Genomic DNA, 24300 nt, shown 5'->3' on the forward strand with positions numbered 1-24300 from the left:
TGTTTTTAAAACCGTGGATGAAAGGAACAATATCATCTCTTTCATTTCTTTTCAAGTCATTCTTTTAGATGATGATTTCATTGTCTTAAGTGAGGCATCAAATGAGAAAACTGAAAAAATGATTAATAAGGATGTCTCATATCCGGTTTTTGATTCTTTTGATTAATGAGTTGATCCAACGTCTTGCCAAAGATGTTATACACTAGTATTCGTAGAGTTTCACAACTCTATTCTTCCCTCATTTCTTTTTATTTTTCATTCTTGTGTACATTCTTTTATCTATTTTTCAATCTCTATTCTTGTTACCATCATTGGGGCCTAGCATATGATTTTCTGCACTTTCATCTCAAAATTAGGCATTTGGTGCTAGTTCGATCGATCACAAGTGTCCCTTCGATTGATCGAACCTCTCTGCAGTCAATTCTCTGCAAAAATCAGCTCTCTGTGTATCGAGCGAATTTCCTTTCAGATCGATCTAAGTGTTCTAAGATTGATCGAGATTTTCCTCAGATCAATCTTCATTCTATACTTAGAAAATTTTTTGAAGCTCTGCATTTTTCACCTCTCTGTGTATCGATCGAGCTTGTCTGCAGGTTTTCACATCTTCGATCGATCGAGTTTAGATTGATCATCCTTAGATCGATTATAGCTTTGCCCCTTTGACTTTTTCTTCTTTCGATTTTTATTTTATTTTATTTTATTTTTTTCTTTTAATTTTTTTATTTTCTTTTATTTTATTAGTTACTTTTCTCTTTGAAAAATAAAAAAATTATGTTTTATTTTTATTTTTATTTTATTTTATTCTTATTTTAAAATAAAAAAAAAATTCTCTTTTTGCATTATTTATTTCATTGTATCTTTACTTCTTGCATTTTTATTTACTTGCCTTTTTATATTTGTCTATGTACATACTTGTTTTGTCTAAAAATAAAAAAAATAATCAAAAAAATAATCTTTGAAAGTAGTATTCCGTCTTGCTAGAGACGTTAAACTTAGCATCCACATGACACATTGTGTCTTTTATCTCTTGTATCATAGATGCTCATATTCATTCTTATTTCTTTATTTTTCTTACATTTTGTTTCATTGTACATACTTTTATAAAAAAATAAAATAAAATAAAAAATTTACATTCTTTATTTCATTGCATTTTCATTTTTTACATCTTTATTTCTTTGCATTTTATTTTATGTGTGTACATACTTGTTATGTCAAAAAAAAAAAAGTTTTTATTTTCATTTTCATTTTTTTTGTTCTTACATCATTTCTTACTTTTTGTTTTTCATTTCTTGCATTGTAAATATTCTTTCATTACATTTTACTTCTTTATTTTTCTTTTTGCATTTTGTTCATACATTTTATTTTTTATTTTTCTTGCATTTTGTATATACTTGCTTTTATAAAAATAAAAATATAAAAACTTTTCACCGCTGTGCCCTTATGTGTAGTCATGCTACTTTCATACTTTAGCTCGGGCTTAATCTCATATCTCTCTTTTATCTTGTGTTATATTGTCTTAGAATGCATGATTTGATTATTCTTATCCCATTTGATATTTGATGTGAGTTTGCTAGTGTGGTTATTCAAATAGGTTATTGATTCCAAGTTTGGGGGAGACCCTTTTCATATTGGATCATTGCCGGGCTTCATGCTTTCACCAACACAGTATACTCTTTCCATCTTTTTCATTGTTCTCATTGCACATTGAGGATAATGTGTGGTTTAAGTTTAGGGGTAAGGTGTCTTTGTTGCATTCTACTTAAAGTTGAACTTTAAATGCATAATTGAGATTTGAGATTGATGTTTGCGATGATTTTAATCTTTTGAGGACTATATTGCTTAGAATTTAAAAATTACATGACTTGAGAGTCCAATACTTCTTGTATGTCTTATAGATGCCATTTAGGAGTAAATTTTTCAAAAAATTGATATCTTGCTTACACTTGTGGTCCACATCATCCTGATTTTGTGATTGTATTAAGATTCACTCTAGAATTCTACACTAGCACAGGCGCACACTTGCATTTATTTGTGGAGTACATACTTTGTTGATTATTGAATTGGTTATATCCCAATTGAGCTAGTAGTGTATTAAAAGTTTTCATCTTGATAAAAGTGGATAACAAACCCTTTTCATTGAGTAGCCGGGATTCTAGCCTCATCAAGCACTGAATTTCTCACGCCGAAAGGTGGATGGCCCAAACTCTAGGTTAATAATTGAACTTACTTGAAAAATAAAAAATAAAAACTAAAAAATAAAAAATAAAAAAAATAAAGTGAGGACTTCTCCAGAAATATAAGAAGTGGGAAATGATTAGATGGAGGTTGTTTTGATTTGTAACCTAGTTGATTTGAGTTTGTAAGTTCTTAGGGGTGTTTAAACACCTAATGCCCTAAAGCCGTCTGGTTTAGGAGTTATTGACATAATGCTCGACCTCATGGATTGTTAAAAAGTTTAATAGATCAACACATTACACTATGCTTCCATCTTTGATCCTTAAGTTAGTTAAAAAAAAAAAAATCGAGTGAAAAGAATAAGTACACCTAGATCAATAAAGCTTTAATAAAAGATCAACTCTTTGTCTTGATGATCAATACTAGATTTGTGTGCTAGTTTGAGGGTAAAGATGCAATCATTTCTTTAGTTGGCTAAGATAGCAACATATTTGATGCCGGTCCATTCAAAAAGGATTCTAGAGTTGTTTTGCTTTGCATGATCATTTTCTTGATGTGTGGAAGACCATATTTGTTTGCTTGATGTTGAAATTTTGGGAGATTGCTTAGAAATGTTTGAAAAATTGCATACTTGAGTTAGTTTTCTCCCAATGCTTGTTTGCAATATTGGTGCCTCTTTTGTGGGAATGAGCTTAATGTTTGTGGGTATCATTTCTGGAAACCCTCACGAGACTTCACTCGTCCACTAGGGGTAACCTAGGGGTTTAAGAGGCTTGTTGCATACGCTAAATGCAATTGTGTTCCCCACGAAAGTGGCGTTATCCATTTATTGCTTTCTAGTTCGTAGTTGTTTAGTTATTCATTTCATTCTTTCACTTTGTAGTTCATTGCTAGGAACTAGCAATATTTAAGTTAGGGGGTGTGTTGAGCGCTAAAAAGTACACATTTAAACCCCTTAAGCGAGAGTATTTTAGTCTATTCATCTATCTTTATTTACCCGTTTTAGTACTTATTTGTGTTTTTGTCTATTTCAGGTCAATAATATTAAAACGAGCTAAAAATGGCTTCTTAAGGCCTTTTTGGAGTAAAAAATAAGTCTTGGTGAGAATCTGGAGCAAAAAAAGGCTGATGTTGAAAAGCTGCCAAGTTGGATCGATCAAACTCAGATCGATTGAAAGTTGGATCGATCGAACCCTGATCGATCGAAGAAAAGTGAGATTATCGAAGAAAAGTGAGATCGATTGAGCTCTGATCGATCGAACTGTTCGCGAAAATTATTAAAAAGCAGATCTGAATCTCATTTCGAACCAACTCGAGGAAAGCTTGAAAGAAGAGATTCTAGGGTCGAGTTCTCACATTTTTGGGCTCTCAAAGCCTTGTATATAAGAGGGATTCAACCATTTTTGTTGAGAGTTTCATATATTTCATTGTAATTTCTATATTTTCATTACTTTCTCTCTCTAGAAAGTTAGAGATTAGGATTAGATGAAAAGAGGGAAGTGGAGGCTCATCTCAAGAACACATCTCTAGATCCACAAACTCTCTTTCTCTCTCTAGCTTCCAAGAAGAAGAAGAATAAGAGGAAGAAGAAGATGAATCCATGTTTGGAGCTTGCCCTTGAGGGTTTCATGACTACATCTACCTCCTCCATAATTGGCTAGATCTACACTTAGGGCTTGGATGAGCCCTAAGTCTTGTGTAATTTAAACCCTTATATTTCTATTTTTGGGGATTTATATATATATTGTTGTGATTAGTGCTTAGCCTTGTGATTGTTGATATAATTCTTCCTTATGATTCTCTATTTTAATTACATGTTGTCTTATGTGTAATTATTTGAGAATTGATCTCTACATTAGATTCTCTATGTTGGTTACATGTCTATGTGTGATTAATTAAGGATTTAGTGATGGCTAAACATGGGTTTTCATTGAATGGATTTGTCAATTAATTTGATGGATTATACTTATGCTTGATGGGTTATTTTACACTTTAATTCATGCTTATAGATAGGTAGACAATCTATACTTTATTTAATATTCCATGGCTTATTATTGCAAATTCCATGATTCTCTAGATTGATGTGTGCTACAATTGTGACTAGTTTGATGGGTCATGTTTAGATTTGATGTGTTGTTCTACACTTAGTTTATTTGTTGGTTAGGTAGACAATTCATACATGAATTTGATGGTCCATGCTTAATATTGCAATTAGTAGTCGCATTTTGTTCACAACAATGTATTCCCCATTAATGGAAAGTAAATGGTTGATTACGTAAGCTTAATGGTGATTCCAACACCCTAAGACCTCTCTTCTCATCTCTTAAATCCCTATCTCTCACTAGTTTATTTTAATTGCATTTTAATTTCCTTGCATCTTAGTTTAATTAACCAATCTCTATCTTTTGCAACCTTTTGATACGCTAGAATCGAAGTTAAATTCTAACACGTATAATTTCTGTGGACGATCCCTACTCGCTATACTTCATTAGTTGTAGTAGTGATTTTTATAAATGTAAATTTGACTAGAAAAGCTTCCAAAACCACATTCGTATTTTGACCTTGCGAAATGACCTCTCGCATTAAAAAGTCCGTTTTATAAACGTATAGGAAAGGGCTCGTCACTAAGCTAAGCATAAAAAGGCTAAAATCTAAAAATTTGCAAGGCATAGCAAAGCTTGAAAATTGAAAGTTAACTTGAAGTTGTTTAAGGACCCTTTGTGAGCTCTTTCTAACTCAACCTCTAGTTAAATCGTCGGCCCGCGTGGAGGCATGTTTTTACTTTCTTAGATAGATCGTGAGCCTGCGTGGAGGCAATTTACTTTTCTTTGCATATTGTTCAAAGCATAGGAGTATGGGATCATCGTATGTGGATGTTTGTTGATTATTAATTTGTTGCAGAGGCGAAGTAATTGATACTTGCTTGTTTCTTGGTTTTTTTTTTTTGTTTGTGCATGCGTGGTCGTAGGTCATTAAATCCTACTCTTGTCCCTCTTAATTTGAACCTTGAATCCATTGTTCGTAATCCTAGGGGAAGGGGTAGCTCTCATCACTCCATTTTTCCAATGGAAGAGCAAAATAACGACCATGTGGAGGACCTTGGTCACATAGACCAACAAGGAATCCTCCACCCTAATGTGCATCATGACAATATTCAAGTACCATTAGGCATGCAAAGACCTTACATTCCACAACAAGGCCAAGTTCCATTGGGAATGCCTTTGCCGATTATGCTCCACAACCTCCCATTATACAAGGCAACCAAGGTGTTCGTATAGCACCGCCGGTTGTGAATCCTCCCATTGGTTTGCGTGATCATTATGTGCCTAATGAATACAATGCACCTACATGCATTCAACTGCCCCTATTTAGAGTATATCACTATGAGATTAAGCCACAAACTATTCAAATGCTTCCCAACTATCATGGACTTCCAAGTAAAGAACCTTATAAGCATTTGGATAAGTTTCTTGAAGTGTGTTCCACAGTGAAATACACGGACATGTCAGAAGGAGTGTTAAGACTCAAACTGTTTCCCTTTACCCTTAAAGACAAAGTAAAATATTGGTTCAACAATCTTAGGCCTTTTTCGATAACTTCTTGGGCAGAAATGCAACAAGAATTCTTGAAGAAGTACTCTCCGGTATCAAAGACCAATGCCATAAGAACTTCTAATTTTCTCAAGGGGATGGGGAATTGTTTTACAAGGCATGGGAAAAATTTAATGACTTGCTTAGGAAGTGTCCACATCATGACATTCCTAAGTGGCAATTAGTCCAATACTACTTTAAAAGTTTGCCGGATAATCAAAAAGGAATGGTAGATACATCCATAAGTGGTTCTTATCTTGATAAACATAAAAATGATGTTTGGCAATTGTATGAAAGCATGAGAGAGAATTCAATGCATAGATCTTTGTCTTCTAAAAATGGTAGAAATCTAGGTGGAAGGAAGAATGTCGACTTATATCAAGTTGACAATTCCAATGACATAGCCGCCGAGGTGAAATCTTTATCTCAAAGGTTTGATCAATTTTTGATCAACCAAAATTCGGCAAATCAAATGTCTTCCTTCCCTAATCATGTTCATTATCATGCATCCAATGAATCTTGCATGACTTGTTCTAGTGTCTTACATTCTACTTCCAATTGTCCCCATGGACATGTGCAAAATGAGAACAATGAACAAGCAAATGCCGTTTTTGTTAACCAAGGGAATAATCCCTATGGCTTACATTACAATCCCGGGTGGAGGAACCATCCAAACTTCTCATTGAAAAGCCAAGGGGAAGGCTCAAACCCTCCCAAGGTAGTTTTCAAAACAAGTATGTTCCACCTCCAATGCAAAGCCAAGGTGCCCAAGGTTATAGATCTTCATTTCAATCATCACATGGAAATCAATTTACTAACTCTCATTTTCCTAATCAATCATCGTATTCTCAAGGAAACTCAAGGAGTTCCACTTCTGAGAAAAAAAGTGTTGACCGTTTTGGGTACTTTGGAGGCAAACACTTAATTGCTTCATTCTCATTCCCAATCCATTGCTAAGCTTCTAAATGCCCCACCAAAGCAACAATTTGTTGTGGAAACCAATTCCACATCGGAAGGTCACACAATTGAACATATCAATGCGGTGACAACCTTAAGGAGTGGGAAAATTGTTGATAATCAAGTTGGAATTCACAATGAAGAGAGTGAACCGGTGCAACCAAAAGTTGACACTCATCCCATTTCACATTTTATTCCTCCTTCATTACATGTGCATGATCATCTTATTGAAAAAGTTATGAAAAATGATTTGAAAGATGGATTGAACAATGATTTGAAAAAGGATTTAAAAAATTCTTGTGTTGAAAGTGATTTAGAGAAAAATTTTGAAAAAGCTTTTGAGCCTAAAGCTCCATTTCCTGATGCCTTGAAAGGATCCATTTCTCTTGGAAAAAAAAAAGACCAAGACTAATGAAATCATTGAAGTGTTTAGGCAAGTGAAGATTAATCTTCCACTTTTGGATGCAATCAAACAAATTCTGGCTTATGCCAAGTTCTTGAAAGATCTTTGCACCCAAAAGAGGAAAAACAAAAGTCAAACACTAAGGAAAGTGGTCTTAACCGAGCAAGTGAGCTCTATTTTGCAACATAACACTCTTCCAAAGTTTAAAGACCCTGGTTCACATACTACCTCTTGCATCATTGGTGACCATGTCATCAATTGGGCTCTTTTAGATTTAGGAGCCAGTGTTAACCTTCTTCCATATTCAGTGTATGTCAAATTGGGCTTAGGAGACTTGAAACCGACGTCGCTAGTTTTGTAACTTGCCGACCGATCCATCAAAAATCCCTGGGATATTATAGAGGATGTTTTGATCAAGATTGACAAGTTCTTCTTTCCCGTTGATTTCGTTGTCATTGACACAAAACCAGTCCCGAACCCCAAGAGCCAAATTCCCATTATCCTTGGCCGTCCTTTCTTGGCAACCGCAAATGCCAACATCAATTGTAGGACGGGGATAATGAAAATCTCATTTGGGCATATGAAAGTGAAGTTGAACATCTTTAATCCAACCCCGAGTTCAATAGACAAGCATGAAGAAGTGTGTGTTGCAGAAAAATGCATTGCCAATGAATTTGATGAAGTTGAGTCTTTACTTGATATTGAACATTCCCATGGTTTGCTTACCAAAAAGAGTTCAAAGAAAAATGTGTGCAAACCAAGTGTTCCAAGGGCATGGAAGCCCAAAAATTACATAGACCAAGGATAATCAATCTCTTTTGATTCAAATCCAACAAGTTCTCTAGGGAACCATTTGTTGGGTGGGATTCAAAGTGTCTGTCATCCCGCTAAGGAGGGGATGCACAGCAAGATTTTTGATCCAGGCTAAAAGAGCCCAATGTCTTGCTAGAAACATTAAAGACTAGTGCAATTTGTAGGGTTTACAACCCTATTCGTCCCCCATTTCCATTTTACCTTTCATTTCTTGCATCGTCTAGATATATTCTGGGTTCATATACATTGTTAGGGATTTTGATTGAGAATGCATGCCTGGTCATTTTCAAATTAAGCATTTTGTGCTGTTCGATTGATCTCGGAAGAGGTTTGATCGATCGAACATTCATCCCTGCATCCAATCATCTCTCAGTCCCATCGTGTAAGAATTTCCTACATATTTCAGCTCTCTGTGTATCATGCGAACTTCATTTCAGATCGATCTAAGTGTTCCAAGATCGATCGAGAATTTCCTCAGATCGATCTTTATTCCATACTTAGAATTTTTTTTGAACCCATCCAAAATCACCTCTCTGTGTATCGATCGAACTTGTCTGCAGGTTTTTACCTGTTGGATCGATCGAGATTTGATCGATCTATGTTCGATCGATCTGAATTCGTCCTGTTTGACTTTTTAAAAATTCAAAAATATTTTATTTTTATTTTTATTTTTGTTTTACCTTTATTTTATTTTATTTTATAAAAATCCAAAAATATTTTATTCTTAAAAAAAAAAAATTCAAATCAAAAATCAAAAATTCAAAATTATTTTATTTTTTGAAAAATTCAAAAAATTTCAAAAATACTTTGTTGTTTTGTGGCCCAGATCGATCTGAGTTCTTTCATGATCGATCTAAGTTCGATTGATCTGATTTCTTAGTGATCGATCGAACATGTCGGAGATCATTTTTAAAAATATGACCCAAAGGTCATTTAGACCTGTTTCACCATCAATCTCGACCCCATCTCTCTCTCCCGCCATTGTGCATCATCTTTCCCACCTCCGGCTACTTCTTCGAGCTTCGAAACTCTCTCCCTTGCTTCCTGATCTTCCTTCTCTCTCGGTCTCCACTTCTCTCCTCTCAATTTGGTAAGTTTTGGGTTTGATTTTTTCATTTTGAGCTTTAATCTCATACTTTTTGTGTTGCTATGTTAGATCTAAAGTCTCTATGTTTACTTGTTTCCATTTTTGAAGAATTTCAAGCATGTGTGTGTGTGTGTGTATATATATATATATATATATATATTTATTTATTTATTTATATTTTTTGTTCTGATTTCGATTTAGGGGGTCACGTGCCTAGTTAAGTGACCAATAGTGACTTGTTGATATGTAAAGGGACTCACGAGCTAGATCTGTGATTTTTCGTATTTTTACAGAGTTCGATCGTTCTTAGTAGTAATCAAATCGATCAGAGTAAGATCGATCTCACTATGTCTAGATCGATCCAACTTGGATTGATCTCAGCTTTTTCTGATCAATCGAATTTCATTACTTTGCATATTCATATCTCTGCACCTTCCATAGTGTTCATGCTGGTTTATTTATGCCCAATGCCTTTGTTTTCCACATTGAATGCATTTCACACTTATATTGTTTAGCATGTTTCACTTATTTACGCATTCAATGTCTATACCTGGCAGCATTATCACTTGCATAGATTTATGTGATTCATTCTGAGTTGTCTATCTTAACCTGATAAACATGTTTCTATTTTTGTGCTTTAATTCTTTATTTCATATACTATACCTGTTACTGACTCCAATTGCAAGTGTGTCTTTATTTTGCAGGCCATGGCCCAAGTAAAGACTATTGCTCGCCGGCAGTATCAGCGCCGAGTGAGACAGCGAGTAGAGGAGCGAGAACAGCTTGAGCAGCCTAAGCAGTTTGAAGAGCTTGAGAAGCTAGCTCTAGCTCAGTCTGAGCGCTCCACCTCTGCTGCATCTGCATCTTCATCTTCTTTATCAGCAAATACAGCTGAGCATGTACCATCTCCTTCACCACCTCCAGCATAGCCAGGCTAGGTTCGAGACAAACCTATTAGGAGATACTCATGCCTTTTAGTGGCACATGAGTCTGTTTTTGACACTGCCTTTTTCTCTCGGACGATTCTGACCAAGGCAGCTTTTGATGATATTAACCGTCGTGGCATTTTAGCTATTCTAGCCCCGGTAGCCTACCCAGTTTACCCATGGCTCGTCCAGTTGTTCTACCAGAACCTCCGGCCAACCCCGAGTAATCTATTAGAGGTACGGACTACTATTGATGGCTATATTATCTGCATCACAGTTGAGTCATTGGCCATTTTTTCTCGATGCCCGCACATCTGCCCTCCCGGTCATCATTATCTTATTCTGAGGAGGCCATCTTACGCAGACATGGCAGTTGTTCTAACAGGCCCCTACAATGATGGCGAGACTTTCGCCACCAGGACTTATTTGCCTAATGATTTATAGTTCTTTGATTCGATTCTCTACTGAAATGTATTCATGGCGGGCCATAAGATCCAAAGGCATTCAGATTTTCTTGCAACACTCTACGCCTTCTATACAGGCCATTGGTTTTCTATTCCTGCACTCATTTGGAGTGTTATGATGAGATTGTATGCGAACTTTATCAGTAAGACCAAGCCTGGTTGAGCTACTTTCCTCCCATTCGGACATCTTATTACCTAGATTCTTCGAGACCAGCATTATCCCTTCCATGCAGCAGAGCATACTAAGTCAGGAGCTTGCCGCTATGGTAAGAAGGATTTGAGCAAGAGCTATAACGCTCTCATAAAGAGTCTCGAGAATGAGGCTATCTTGGCAGCTGAGGAGGCAAAATAGGCCAAGTTAGCAGCAATAGGGCAGCAAGCAGCAGCAGTAGCAGATGATCCAGCAGACCCACAGATGGCTGCGGATACACATATGGATATTGATCTGGAGTGAGAGCCTCTAGCAGAGTCACCACATCATCCTCCGGTAGGGTCGCCACTACATTCACAGGAGTAGGGTCAGGATATACCTCCATTTCATGATCCAGTTATCCCTGACACTCCAATTCAGACACCCGGCCTTAAAGAGCGTATCCAGACATTAGAGGATGCAGTTGTCTCTCTCAGAGCAGATGTGGCATCTCTCCACTCAGATGTACTGACTGCGCTATAGGACTTATCCAGAGATATCCGGGGATCCCGCCCCGCTAGACCGTCCTCATCTACTTGACCTCTATCTCTCTACCCTCATTTATATATCTGTGATACTTTACTATTACCTTGATACTATTATCATATTTTTGCAGCCAGTCTGTCGGCCCAGATACTGTGTTGTACCTTATACTATTTTTATCTTCTTTATCCTATGCATGATATTTTTGGATGTCTAGTTGCTACATTGATATATCTATCTGTGATTGACTCCATTATCAGGTACATCCCAGTGACTTCAGTGAGAGAGTACTGCCCAAAATTTTTCTTGACCATCCTTATTCCTCTCTTCTTAGTTCATTTATTATCCCATTTGCACTTGCATGCCCACTGTGCACTGTTATTATCCTATTTGTTATTTGATCAGCTTTTCTCCCAATGCCATCTTTTCAGGACCACAGACAATCCCAAGTTTGGGAGAGTTATATCACCCACTTTAGATATTTATGTCCCTGCCATTTTTTGCTATAACTGCACTGGTATACTCTTTCCTTTGTTCTTTGTGCACATTGAGGACATTGTGCCGTTTAAGTTTGGGGGTAATGGGTTTTATTTGTAGTGTTTGTTGTCAATTCAAAATTTTGAGCATGACTTGTGTATTTGATGGATTTTCTATGATTGGTCCATGACTAGCTATTATTTTGATCTTTTGAGGACTATATTGCTTAAGATTTAAAAATTGCTTGACTTGAGAGTCCAATACTCCTTGTATGCCTTGTGGATGTTATTTAAGAGTAAATTTTTCGAAAGATTGATATCATGCTTGCACTTGTGGTCCACATCATCCTGATTTTGTGATTGTTTTGAGATTCACTTTAAGCTTCTACACTAGCACAGGCGCACACTAGCATTCATTTGTGGGGTACATGCTTTGTTGATTATTGATTTGGTTATATCCCAATTGAGCTAGTAGTACATTGAAAGCTTTCATCTTGATAAAAGTTGATAACAAACCCTTTTCATTGAGTAGCCAGGATTCTAGCCTTATCAAGCACTGAATTTCTCAGGCCGAAAGGTAGAGGGCACAAAGTCTAGGTTAATAATTGTATGTTAAAAATAAAAATAAAAAATAAAGTGAGGACTTGTCCCAAAAGGTGAGAAGTGGGAAATGATTAGATGTAGGTTATTTTGATTTGTAGCCTAGTTGGTTTGAACTTGTAAGTCCTTAGGGGTGTTTAAACACCTAATGCCCTAAAGCCGTCTGGTTTAGGAGTCATTAACCTAACGCTTGACCTAATGAATCGCTAAGAAGCTTAATATATCAACACATTACACTATGCTTCCATCTTTGATCCTTTAGGTTAGTGTAAAAAAATAAATAAATAAATAAATAAATAAATAAATAAATAAAAAAATGAGTGAAAATAATAAGCACACCTAGTCAAATAAAGCTTTAATAAAAGGTCCACTCTTTGTCTTGATGATCAATACTAGATTCACTACAACAAATTTGGTCTTTGGCGATAAATGAATTTGTCGCTAAAAGTACATATTTTGTCACGATAAGATTATCGCGACAAAAAAAAAATTGTCACCGGTTTGTCGCTAGAAGCCGGTCACAATATGTTTTTTGTGACAAATGCTGATTTGTCGCTAAAGGTGAGATATATTGTGACAAAATATTTGTTGTCACAAAATGAATAAAAATTGCGACAAAATATTTGTTGTAAAATATTCAAAAATTGTCGCCTTAAAACCTACAAACCTTTGAAATTTGTCGCTGTTTGTTACTATTTTGTGACAAAAGCAATTTTTGTCACTATATATATAATCTTTTGTGACAAAAATTGTCGTTATAACCTATTTTATTATGACAAAACCTTGTCACAATATACATCCTATGTTGTGACAAAAATATTGTCACTATAAGCTACTTTATTGTGACAAAAGTTTTGGTCACAATATATATAATATGTTGCGACAAAATTATTGTCGATATAACTAGATTTATTGTGACAAAAATTTCATCACAATATATAATGACATGTTGCAACAAGTTTATTGTCGATATAACTAGTTTTATTGTGACAAAAAATTTCGTCACAATATATAGGGACATGTTGTGACAAAATTATTGTCGATATAACTAGTTTTATTATGACAAAAAACTTCATCACGATATATACGGACATGTTGTGACAAAATTAGTTATCGCTATAAGTTATTTTATTGTGACAAAATTAGTTGTCGCAATATATATATTATGTTGCGACAAATACATTATCACTATAAGGTTAAATATTGTGACAAAATAAATGTCACAATATATATACCATGTTGCGACAATATTGTGTCACTATAAATATTGTTTTATTGTGACAAAATATATCTTTTGTCACAATATATCTATTATGTTATGACAAATATGTTATCACTATAAGTTAAATATTGTAACAAAATAATATATTGTGCCACTAATACAATAATATAATTTTGTTTTCACATATTTGAAATTTGGAACCTGTAAATTAAAATATTAATAAACTAAACAATCTAAACCAAGATCCAAACATATCACTCAATAAATATATTTGATAATCAAACATAGAAGATAAAACACATATTCCATTAAGAATTTAGATATTAAAATGTGCAAATCATCTAAAATGATAATTCCAGCACATATCAAAATGTTATAAATCCAATATTACACAATGCTAATCACATAGACATATCAAAATCCCAAAAGAAATCTGAATCCAAAAGGGGAGCTAGATTGCAATCAATGTGAAACCTACAAAAATAAAAAAAAATAAAAAATAAGAATAAGAATAAATGAGATTAGAATTTAAAGGCTGAAATAAAATTTTAAAGATTATTTTAGAGAACTTGATATCCTGGTGAGAATACACTACAAGAAAATCGGATTTTTACAACCTGTAATTAATGACATGCATAAAAAGTAAGTCTTGTTAAGTACTAATTTAAACCTCATGTTTTGAGGAAGTCATTACATATTATATCTATGGCTTGCACTTAATTGCCTATTCAATTTTTTTTTTTTATTTAAAAAACCTATATTTTTAATTATAACGACCTATTTGTTACATTGTCAATGTTGAGCCAAAATTGAATTTAAATTAACATCATTCCCTTCCTATGCCTTGTGGAAAAAAAATTCCTGCACCGTAAGCTCACTAACTTAATGTCAGCATTCACTATTACAATCAGCTACTATACACAAATTCAACAACTCTCATTTCTTCTAGAATCCATCTCTAAGGCTGTAAAAATTCTAAATCATTCATGCATTGACAAAAAGCTTAGTGAGGTCCACATTGGGAAACAATCAGGTGTTCCACTATTTTTCCATTCAATCATTGGGTGATCATTTCTTTGAATCAGGAATATGCTCTATGAATTTCCTTCTATTATTTTTGAATGTTGAAACAATTAGTTGAATGAAGACAATATCTTTATGAGTTTTTAGCCTTATTATTCCCTAGAGTATTTTTTTTCTTTGAAGATTTTCAAGTTTTCACAAATTCACTAGAATCAATCTACTGTACAAGTAGGATATATAATTTCTTTCCTTTTTTTGTTTGTTTGTTTTTTTTTTTTTTTTTGGGTTGATTTATATTTGGTCAACGATGAAGCTAATTTTATATTAATTTTGTTAATTTATATTTAGAATTAATAACCATGTCTGCATGATTGATCCCATTAATATATCCCATGGAATGAGCTTTCTTATGAGTGATGAATTTAAGTTGTTTGAGTGCTCCTATATGCTTATAAATTGGTAAATCACTTAAAAAAAAGTTGCTTGACTTGATAGTAATTTTCCCTTTAATATGTGGAAATCTTCCAAAAAATTTCTAATTATCAACTAATTGATAATGTTCTCCAAGCCATCGCTTTAGGGAATTAATTTATTGTGATTGTAATAGAGATGCTGAAATGAATGCACACATAAGAAAGACCTAATTCAAATGGTTTGTTCACATGCAATAAAGATAACTAAACTATACTATAGACCCAACTATTAATTTTTGGAAACAAAAGAAAATTAATAAAGTACTTTATATTTTAACTTTAAATAGAGCATTAATTTGATTTTATATGGATCACAAATTGATTCAAGAACATTTTAGTTAAAATAAAATAAAATATGACTTTCATAACTAATTTGTTACATGTAACGTCACTCTTCTAACATTTAACAAAATGTAGTGGGGAGGATTGCAAGTGTTTGAATTGGTAAGTTGAGGTAGATTTGTTGCCAAGTCTTTTAACAAGTTGTCTAATATGTAAACTATAATATATCTCTCTTCAGCATGTTTCAACCAGGAATGGAACTATGTGTGATCATCTGTGATGCAAAGTATAATTATTATGTTTCATTGCCTTTTTCTAGGTAATATCATTATTGTTATCCCACAATATGTACTGCAAAAAAACAAATTATGATTAACATTACTAGCTTAAATGAAGAAGTTACCAGATTAACCATAGAATTATCCATATACACATGCAATTCTTCTTTTTTTCTTTTTCTTTTTTTATCACTCTCAGTCTCACCTAAGGTTTGAATTAACTTTCTGTCGCATTACAAAGTTTTAGAGGTAAGAGATTCAAAATTCTCTCTACAAAACATATATCACATATGTATATGTATGTGTATATGGATACATTTGTGCTATTTTAATTAATTGCATAATTTTATTTTGCAATTTCATCAGATCATATCTGATTTTGTTTCGATCTTCCAACCATTTCCGGTACATTAAGTTTAATCTTCATAGATTTTTTGATAATAAAGATTTAAAATTGACAAGTACAAGACAATTTCATCCCAAATCTACACCATCACGGAAGTGCACCAAGCAGACAAAGGTCTTCAATGAGTTCTTCAACTTCATCCCTTATTGTTGAGTTTTATTTTGAGTTTGTACTTCTCTTTAGTTTTGATGTTGTGAGTTAGATTGTGAGAATAAGATCTGATGCTAAAATTGAGGTTAGATTGAAAGAATATGAATCTGATGTAGAAATTGAGGTTATATATATGTGTGTGTGTGTGCGCGCATTATTACGATTTATATGCATTATTAAGATTTATCATCAAGTTCTCTTATAGGATTTTCAAACATCTTAAGTTTCTAGATGTCTTGTACTTGGGTAGGATTTGGTTAGTAGTTTTTGTTTGGGTTGGTTTTGCCTAAATTCTAACACTTGTAAGTATTATTCACATCAACATATAATGTTAGCTTACTAAAAAAATTAAATAAACTGGGCAATGGGGCAATTTAAATGGGAGCGGGGATAGATGATGGGAGCTACGGTTATTGGTCTGTGCGTGCTGGTGTAGTTGTGATTATGATGCAGTGTCTTTGATCTTTTGTGCTCCGTTATTTTATATTTTTTAATTGGGTTTGATCTAGCAAGAGGTAGCCCTGCTTGTCAGTTGGCTTTACTTTATGTTGCTGCAGTTTTTATGGTGCTTTTTGGAAAAATGCTACCTGTTTTGTGGGTTTCTATTACTGATTTGTTGGGGTTGTTTTTGTTGGTGCTTCGGGCAGGTCCTTTAGTGCCTCCTAGGTAGATACTAGCTAACTTTGTTGTCTACATGTATTATTTGTTGGTGTTGCTGCTTCAATGCTTGTGGTCATTTATTGTTGGTATTTTGCTTTGCTACTTTGTTTTGGTATGCTCTAGGGGCATGTAGTCTCTTTTTTAAGTGGTCAATGTTGTTTTGTCCATTGGCCTTGGCTTCTATTGTACTCCATTGTTTATATCTATACAAATTTTACTTTACCCATGGGAAAAAATTTATTTATTAGAATGGCTATTATTTAGCTTTCTTGGGTGGTTATTGCTCAAGATCTTTCAATTGATACTATACTTAGTGGTCAATATATTTCATGTATTCATTTTATTTATTTTTTCTCTCCTTTTTAGTTTGGATGTGTTGCTGGACATACTCATTAACAGAACATTTAATTAGATATTTTATAGTTGATGTAAACTTCAATTATTGATAATTTTTCATTAGTTCAAGTAAGAATTTTTATTTTTATGTTCCTAGTTCAAGTAAGAATATTTTCATGTACCTGTAAGTCAATTATACTGAGTATTCTATTCATATGCTTATAACAACATTCTGATGATATGTTCATGTTTACTACTTTGTCCGAGTTGAATGCCCATATTGATAATTCTTTATTGGTTTGGTTTTCATCTTTCAACTAGTCTCTTTTTTCTTAACAATTAGTATTCTCTGAATATGTTTTTCTAACTCTTTAAAGACTAACTCAAAAAAATTGTGCGTTAAACAAATATTAGAATTTTATATTATAAGAAAAAATGAACCAGACAAATCTAATATTTGGTCTAAACGAATGACCACAATTGCTATATTATGGTTGCTTAGCTGATTGGTGTTGTCATCAAACCATGTAAAGTAGGTAAAAAAAAATTTAATGACTTCCGATGCATTTAAATAAATTCAAAACAATTAGGAATGTACTAATGTCGGAAATGCAACACATGAAACAGGTAGAAAGAAATTAAATTGAAAATCAAGTAATTCAGTTCCTAAGCATAGGAAAGGACTTAATTAAAATTGAACAATCTAGATATTGTGATGAATTCATCCATTGATTTATGTATTTCACAAGTCCTTGGTATGTTCATAGTTGTTAAGTTCCTGTTATTTTGTGAAGCCTATATTTGTGAAGCCTATGATGTATAGCACCGTTGTTTTGTAAAATCCTAGCAAGATACATGTATGTAATGTATGTATTTTCCTTGTAAATAGATTTAGAAATGGTGTTTTGGTAGACAACTGGGGTAGTTCTCCTACCATTGTTAAATATATGATAGATATTGTCAATAAATGACTTAAAAATATAGTATCTTTTATAATTGTTCCCCCCATTGATTTGTGTTAAATCTGTTCTAACTTATGAGCTATATACTCCTTTGGTTGTCAAAGAACTTCAATTATCTCGGTTTTGGGTTAAGTTATCATCTATGGTCAATTGGAGAAAATGATATATATATATATATATATATATATATATATATATATATATATAACTCTTGCAACCGTGGGAGTTTTCTACAATTCTATTTTAAAATTTCTCTAGTTCTTCCTTGGAAATGAATTTGTATCAGGGGATGTAGTGCTTCAAACGCTACAAAATATTTACCGTACATCCCCTCTGTGTCTAAAGTCTCTCTGTAAAATTTGATAATTTTTGGACAGGTGTGTATTTTCTATAAAAAAACATTGACCATCTGCTGCCCAGTTTTTATTTTTTTATTTTTATCACAGTTCGGGGACTGATTTTGAGAAAATGATTTAATGGACTTCCGACATCATTAAATTATGAAACTTTCTAGTTCATGTGTCTAGTTTATAAAAACAAGGCTGCAAAATTTTATCAGCTCCATAAACAACTAAGCAAGAAACTAAGTCACCCTTATGCCTTTTTGTGATGTACTAAGACAAAATCCACATAACTAGACTTTTACTTTTACTATAGACTATTGGGCAATACATTACACAAGTAAGAAGTTACCAACTTTATTTTTAATTGATTAGTTAGTTCTACAGATTTTTTAATGTTAACCATTTTGAATCTACTTTGGCTAAATAATTAATTTTTTGAACAATCCAAATTAACCAATAACCCATTCAGTAAAAAATATTTAACCAATGACTCAAAAAAAATAAAAAATAAAAAAATAAAAATAAAAATTGACAAGAAAGTTAGAGGGACAACATCTCTAATGTAATTTGGACACGTCAAAGAATTCAAGGATTCAAGATATAAGTACAAGTGGACAAGACTTCCCATGCCTTGCCTTCCATCTCATCTGTATTTTTCTTTCCTCTTTGTTATGGGGTCACTATAATTGACAAACGAATCATAACTAAAAAATACATTCTAACAATTTAAGAAAAAGCATTGTAATGAGAATCTTCTCTCTTCAAGTAAGCATTCAACTGTTTTTTAGACAGTAGAATCTTGTGAGAAACATATAAAAACTCAGTATTATATAATAGAATAAAATGAAAAAAAGAACAATTAACAGAAGAAAACAATAAACAAGCACATCACTGTGAGAAGATTTATATCTAATATGGCCATGGCACAAAGTAAAATTGAAAACTTACTACCATACACAAATAGAAGATGTTTATTATAGTGAGTAGAACTAGTTTTACAAATTACCAATAAAATCCTCAGAAGAAAATAAACTATGTTGATGTATTTGTTCCATCCTCTTATAATTACTACTGTTCAAGCACTCAATTTATCATTGGTTTGCCTTGGAAAGCAGTGCAGGATTGTTGTATCAATGCATATTTAGTCCACACCCATGTATACACATACACACGCACATACGGAACACAAAGCATGAGAAATTCACCCCAATCCCTATTCAAATCCAATAAAATCACGTTAAGGGATCAAATAATGCATGTTTGAATCAAAATTCACAAAAAAATGAATAAAAAAAAAAAAATCAAAGACCATAATATACACACAAATATGATCGATCCGAATAAAACTAAAAGAAAAAACACAACAGGGACATACATGATCAATCTAACTCAACTTGTTCTTTAATCAATTAAACCCACGTTTGGCTTCAAAAACAATATTTAATGCAAACAAAATCAACTAATAATTTGATTTTAAAGCAAAAACCCCAAAAACGGGAACCGAAAACCTTCTAAACCCATATATACATAAATATATATATATAGAGAGAGAGAGTATATAAATGCTATGTTTCATAAGATGCAACAGTACATAACCAAACCTGTTGGTTTTATCCTCCCACAGAATAACAGTTACTTTGACAACCAATGAAGACCACAAATAGAAACTTGAAGCACAAATATCAAACAGGGAAATAGAACTTACAGTAAGAGGACATTTTGAAGCTGACCGAGTTCTTGAGGAATAGGACCGTAAAGGTGATTATTTGAAATGTCTCTACAATGGAATATCATGATAACAAAGGTGAACACTGGACAAAGAAAATGCAATAATACCCATAATTGCAGTTAAAGATTCCTTACATCTCCATAATGCTTCTTAGATTACCAAACTCAGCTGGTATATAGCCAGCCAAATTATTCCTGCTTAAGTTCCTGCATATAATTTAGGGTTGTCAGCAAAAATAAAAATAAAAATTGGTACATGATTCCTTTAAATGTAAAACTCACAGTTTCAGAAGATACTCCAAATCACCAAGGGAAGAAGGAATAAAACCATATACAAATGGAGAGAGATAGTAGTACCTGAATCATGGGCTTTGCTGGGGATGGAAACGAGGGGTTTGCCTTGGAATCAAGAGGACGTACCGTGCTGGTATAATCCCGATCACCTGCCTTCGAAATCTGGCGAATCCTTGGAGAGAGAATCAAGCGTGTGCCCCAGCCACCGCCACTAGTGAGGTCCGGCGGCAACTAGGCATGAACGGCCCATGAATTGGTGTCCTCGGAGGAAGAAGTAGAAGAAGAAGTCGGTCTGGTAGTCATATATTTTGTTGGGTTTCGCTGATCCAACTGAAAGTCTCCCCAATTTCACTGAAACTGCAATTAGGTAATGAAAAGTAAATTAACGCTCTGGCTTCATAAAATCCCAATAATTGAACATGTATGAATTAAATTATGAACAAGTTGTGAAGGCATTAATTAGCTGATTGAACAGAATCAGATCAAAATTAATTATGCACTAAACTAAATCATACAGCTTTGAATGCAATATCACAGTCCACAAGTAAATAAGGAGCAGTGAGATTCAAAGAGAAGGATAATGCGGTGCATATGAAGAGGAATCGTACCGTCCGATTCGTCGGACGAAGCAACGGAGAGACTCCAGCGATTTCTAGAGAAGAGATCCAAGTTCTCATCCGTATCCTTGGAGATTCCGTTGAGACTGAGACCTTGCCGGTGCTGCGACCTCCCTCCGATCAGAGATTCCTTCAAACTGTGATTCATTTCTACGGATCCAACACCATTACCATCCCCAATACACAAGCAATTAGCTAGAGTACACATCTCGCGTTCCCTCTCTTGATTGTTCAAAAGCTTCGACGCCGAAGCCTGAATCACGACTATTTGAATGTGTGCAGTTTAAGGATGTCACAGGAAGTGTTTGGGTAGGGTTTAGGGCTTGAGTTGGAAAAAGTGATACAGCACCAACACGTTTGGGTACCGTGATAGAAAGGGGAAAATATATTTGGGCGGGAATATAAAATAATTAGACCGCCTGAAGGAATATTTTGGGGGGAAAAAAATAAATAAAACATTTTTCATAATGTATTCAAAGATTCCATCGTCTAACCAAGATATGAATTAGATTATGACTTTACTTATATGTAATAATATTATAATGTTATGATAGTCATTATACAGTGATTTTTAAGATTTAATATTAATTATCATTTTTAATAAGTAATTAAGTTCACTAAAAATCATCACAACACTGATTCAAAATAATTAATTAAAATAAATAATTGAATAGTTCATAGGAATAAGTTCTTAGAAATTTTTTTATTAAAAAACTAATTTTCTCATATAAATATATTTGCTTCTTAATTTAATAAAAAAATATTCATCTATTTATAAAATAAAATAACAATTTCTTTTTATAATTTTTATTTTTCGTAGTTGGAACTCTGAATTAGATTGCATATATGATGGGTAATTTTATAGAAAATATAATTTTTTGGAAAAGACAAACTTCTAAAAAAATAAAAATAAAAATCATATTTACAATTATTTGAAGTATCAATAAGTGTGTATATACTATACACACTAATTGATAAATAAATTAAGAATACATCAAACATAAGTAATAAAATACGTAACAAGATTTAATCAATAGATAAATATATGATATTTTACTAATAGGCTCACAGCCTTGTACACAAAAGTATCACACTACGTTTTTACTTTATGCCTAAAAGTCATCCTCTAGATGCATGCTTTATATATAGGATAATGCTTCAGTTCTGCCCCATCAAGATAAATTGTGCCGTGCACACTAACGTGTCAAATAAGAGGTTGACACCTCTTTTAAACTTAAAAAGAAACAAAACATGGATCATAACCATTTTTTAGGGTTAAACCCAACAAATCTATTTTTTTCCTCTCTTTGCTTCCATCTGTGTATCTCGTTTCGTCTGTATCTTTCTTCGGCTCAAGATCCCTCTAGAGACTTTCCCAATCCCACTATTGCACCTTCTTGCGGGTGGAGAGCAAACCGGTACAAGAAGCACATCGCTTCTAATCTTCTTACTAAAAGAACAATCATCTCTTAGACTTCTGCTGGATCACACCGATTATAGATAAAAATTTGTTGCACAATAATATATCTTTCAAAGATTGATATGCAAATCGAAGCTTATAATTAAAGTATGAAGCTCAATACTCTATGAATGATATGTATGAGAGGATGAATAAGATGAGAACAAAAACTTTTTGATACTCAAGAAAATTTCTCAATTTCTCTCCAATGCATCCTCATAATGTCCAAAACATTATGTATTTATAACTCCTTGAAAAATATAGCCGTTAGGTGTAAATTCATTTTCTAAATCTGAAATTTTAGTCCATTAGAATGGTCACATGAGTTATCTATTGGTCTAAAGTGATTAGATATATGCCATATCTGTTCGGACAATTGGAGAATCTAATCGGTTAGATTATGGAAGTGATTGGTAGGATCAGATCCTGTTTCATCGCGCTTTCTAAAATTTAATCCATCTGATCGATTACATAAAGCATCTGATCGGCCACTTGGACACATCTGATCAGTTACATTGGTGAACTGATCGGTTAATTGAAAAACCATAAAAGATGCGAGTTCACTAGTTTTGGCATCCTATCGATAGTATAACTGATCTGATCGGTCAGATGAAAAATAAATAAATTTTTTATTTTAGTCATCTGATAGACAGCATGGGCTGTTACTTCTGCATACCTTATTTCTATTGAAAACATTTAAGTAAATAAGGAAGTACCTCCTATTTGAATTCAGTAAAAAATATAAGAAAATTAAAATCAAACTAAATCAAAAATATAATAATTTAGTTTTAGTACAAATTGGGGTTCCCGAAAGTTTTGGTAAAACTCAATCTTCCGTGTAGGCCTATGTAGAATTGATGAAAAAATCCCATAAAATCAGTTTAGACTATTTAAAGTGTAAGGAGTAATTACCGGGAAAAATAATTTTGAAAATATCTTTATTTCAAAAATTCATATTTTCCATACTTAGTAAAAAAACCAAGAAACGGTTTTTCATGAGAAATGCCCGGATCGTAAAGTCATTTACCAAGTCATGGTAACAAAGGTTTTGTGGATGAAAAAGTAAGTTCAATATTCCTATCTTTAAACCCTATTTACTTTAATGTTAATTTCTATTGCATTTTCATTTAATTCAACTTTAGTTTAATCAATCGAACAAACTTCCTTTCAATCTCACGTTCACTACGTCAAGTTAGATTCCAAGCCCTATATCCCAGTAGACGATCCCTTCTCACTATACTCACGTATAAGTGTTAAGTGACTTTTATAAATGTAAAAGTTGATACACATTTGACATATCAAATATAACACATTTTTGTGGTACACACCAAAGTCACATCAACATTCAAAAGTGCTACTAATATATTCAGAACTTCTAATTCATTATTCTGCTAGTATACTCGTAATTGAAGTGAATTAGTGAACACCTTTAGAACTGCTAATAGCCTAATACATTTTTAGAACTACTAATTCAACAAGAAACATCTTAGTTCAGAAAATTAACCAACAATATGTAGCCACTATAAAATTATATTACTCCATAGTATATGTATAATTTGATACATATACATATACATAACTTAACGGTTCGATTTGGTCGAGTTTTGATCTTAAAGGACCTCAAACCTTGAACAAATTGTATTTTTTTTTAATATATATATATATTATCTTATATAAATTTAAATATGAATTATACAAATTACCCCTTAACTTTATTATTAGAATTAATTTATCATTAAAAAAATTATTTATAACTGCCATTTTATAAAATGATTAACTTATTATTAGAATATTGGAGCATTTTTGCAATAGGTGGTATTAGGCATAAAAAAAAATTCAAGGGGGTTATTTGCAAATTCAAACAGAGTTCAGGGAGTTTTTTGCACTTTACCATATATTTAT

General features: G+C 33.1%; 1 long non-coding RNA gene across 1 annotated transcript; it reads right to left on the reverse strand.

Annotated features, from left to right (window-relative positions):
- Positions 1–18576: 18576 nt before the first annotated feature.
- On the reverse strand, positions 18577–21389 carry LOC132273608 (uncharacterized). Its single transcript, XR_009470186.1, has 4 exons — positions 20931–21389; positions 20386–20679; positions 20164–20235; positions 18577–20077 (listed from the first exon to the last, which is right to left on the reverse strand). It is a non-coding gene; the product is annotated as an uncharacterized LOC132273608 (long non-coding RNA).
- Positions 21390–24300: the final 2911 nt, after the last annotated feature.

This window comes from Cornus florida, unplaced genomic scaffold (assembly GCF_030987335.1).
Source record: "Cornus florida cultivar Cherokee Brave unplaced genomic scaffold, ASM3098733v1 CherokeeBrave_3.0.0_Hap2_Chr09, whole genome shotgun sequence".
NCBI lineage: Eukaryota > Viridiplantae > Streptophyta > Magnoliopsida > Cornales > Cornaceae > Cornus > Cornus florida.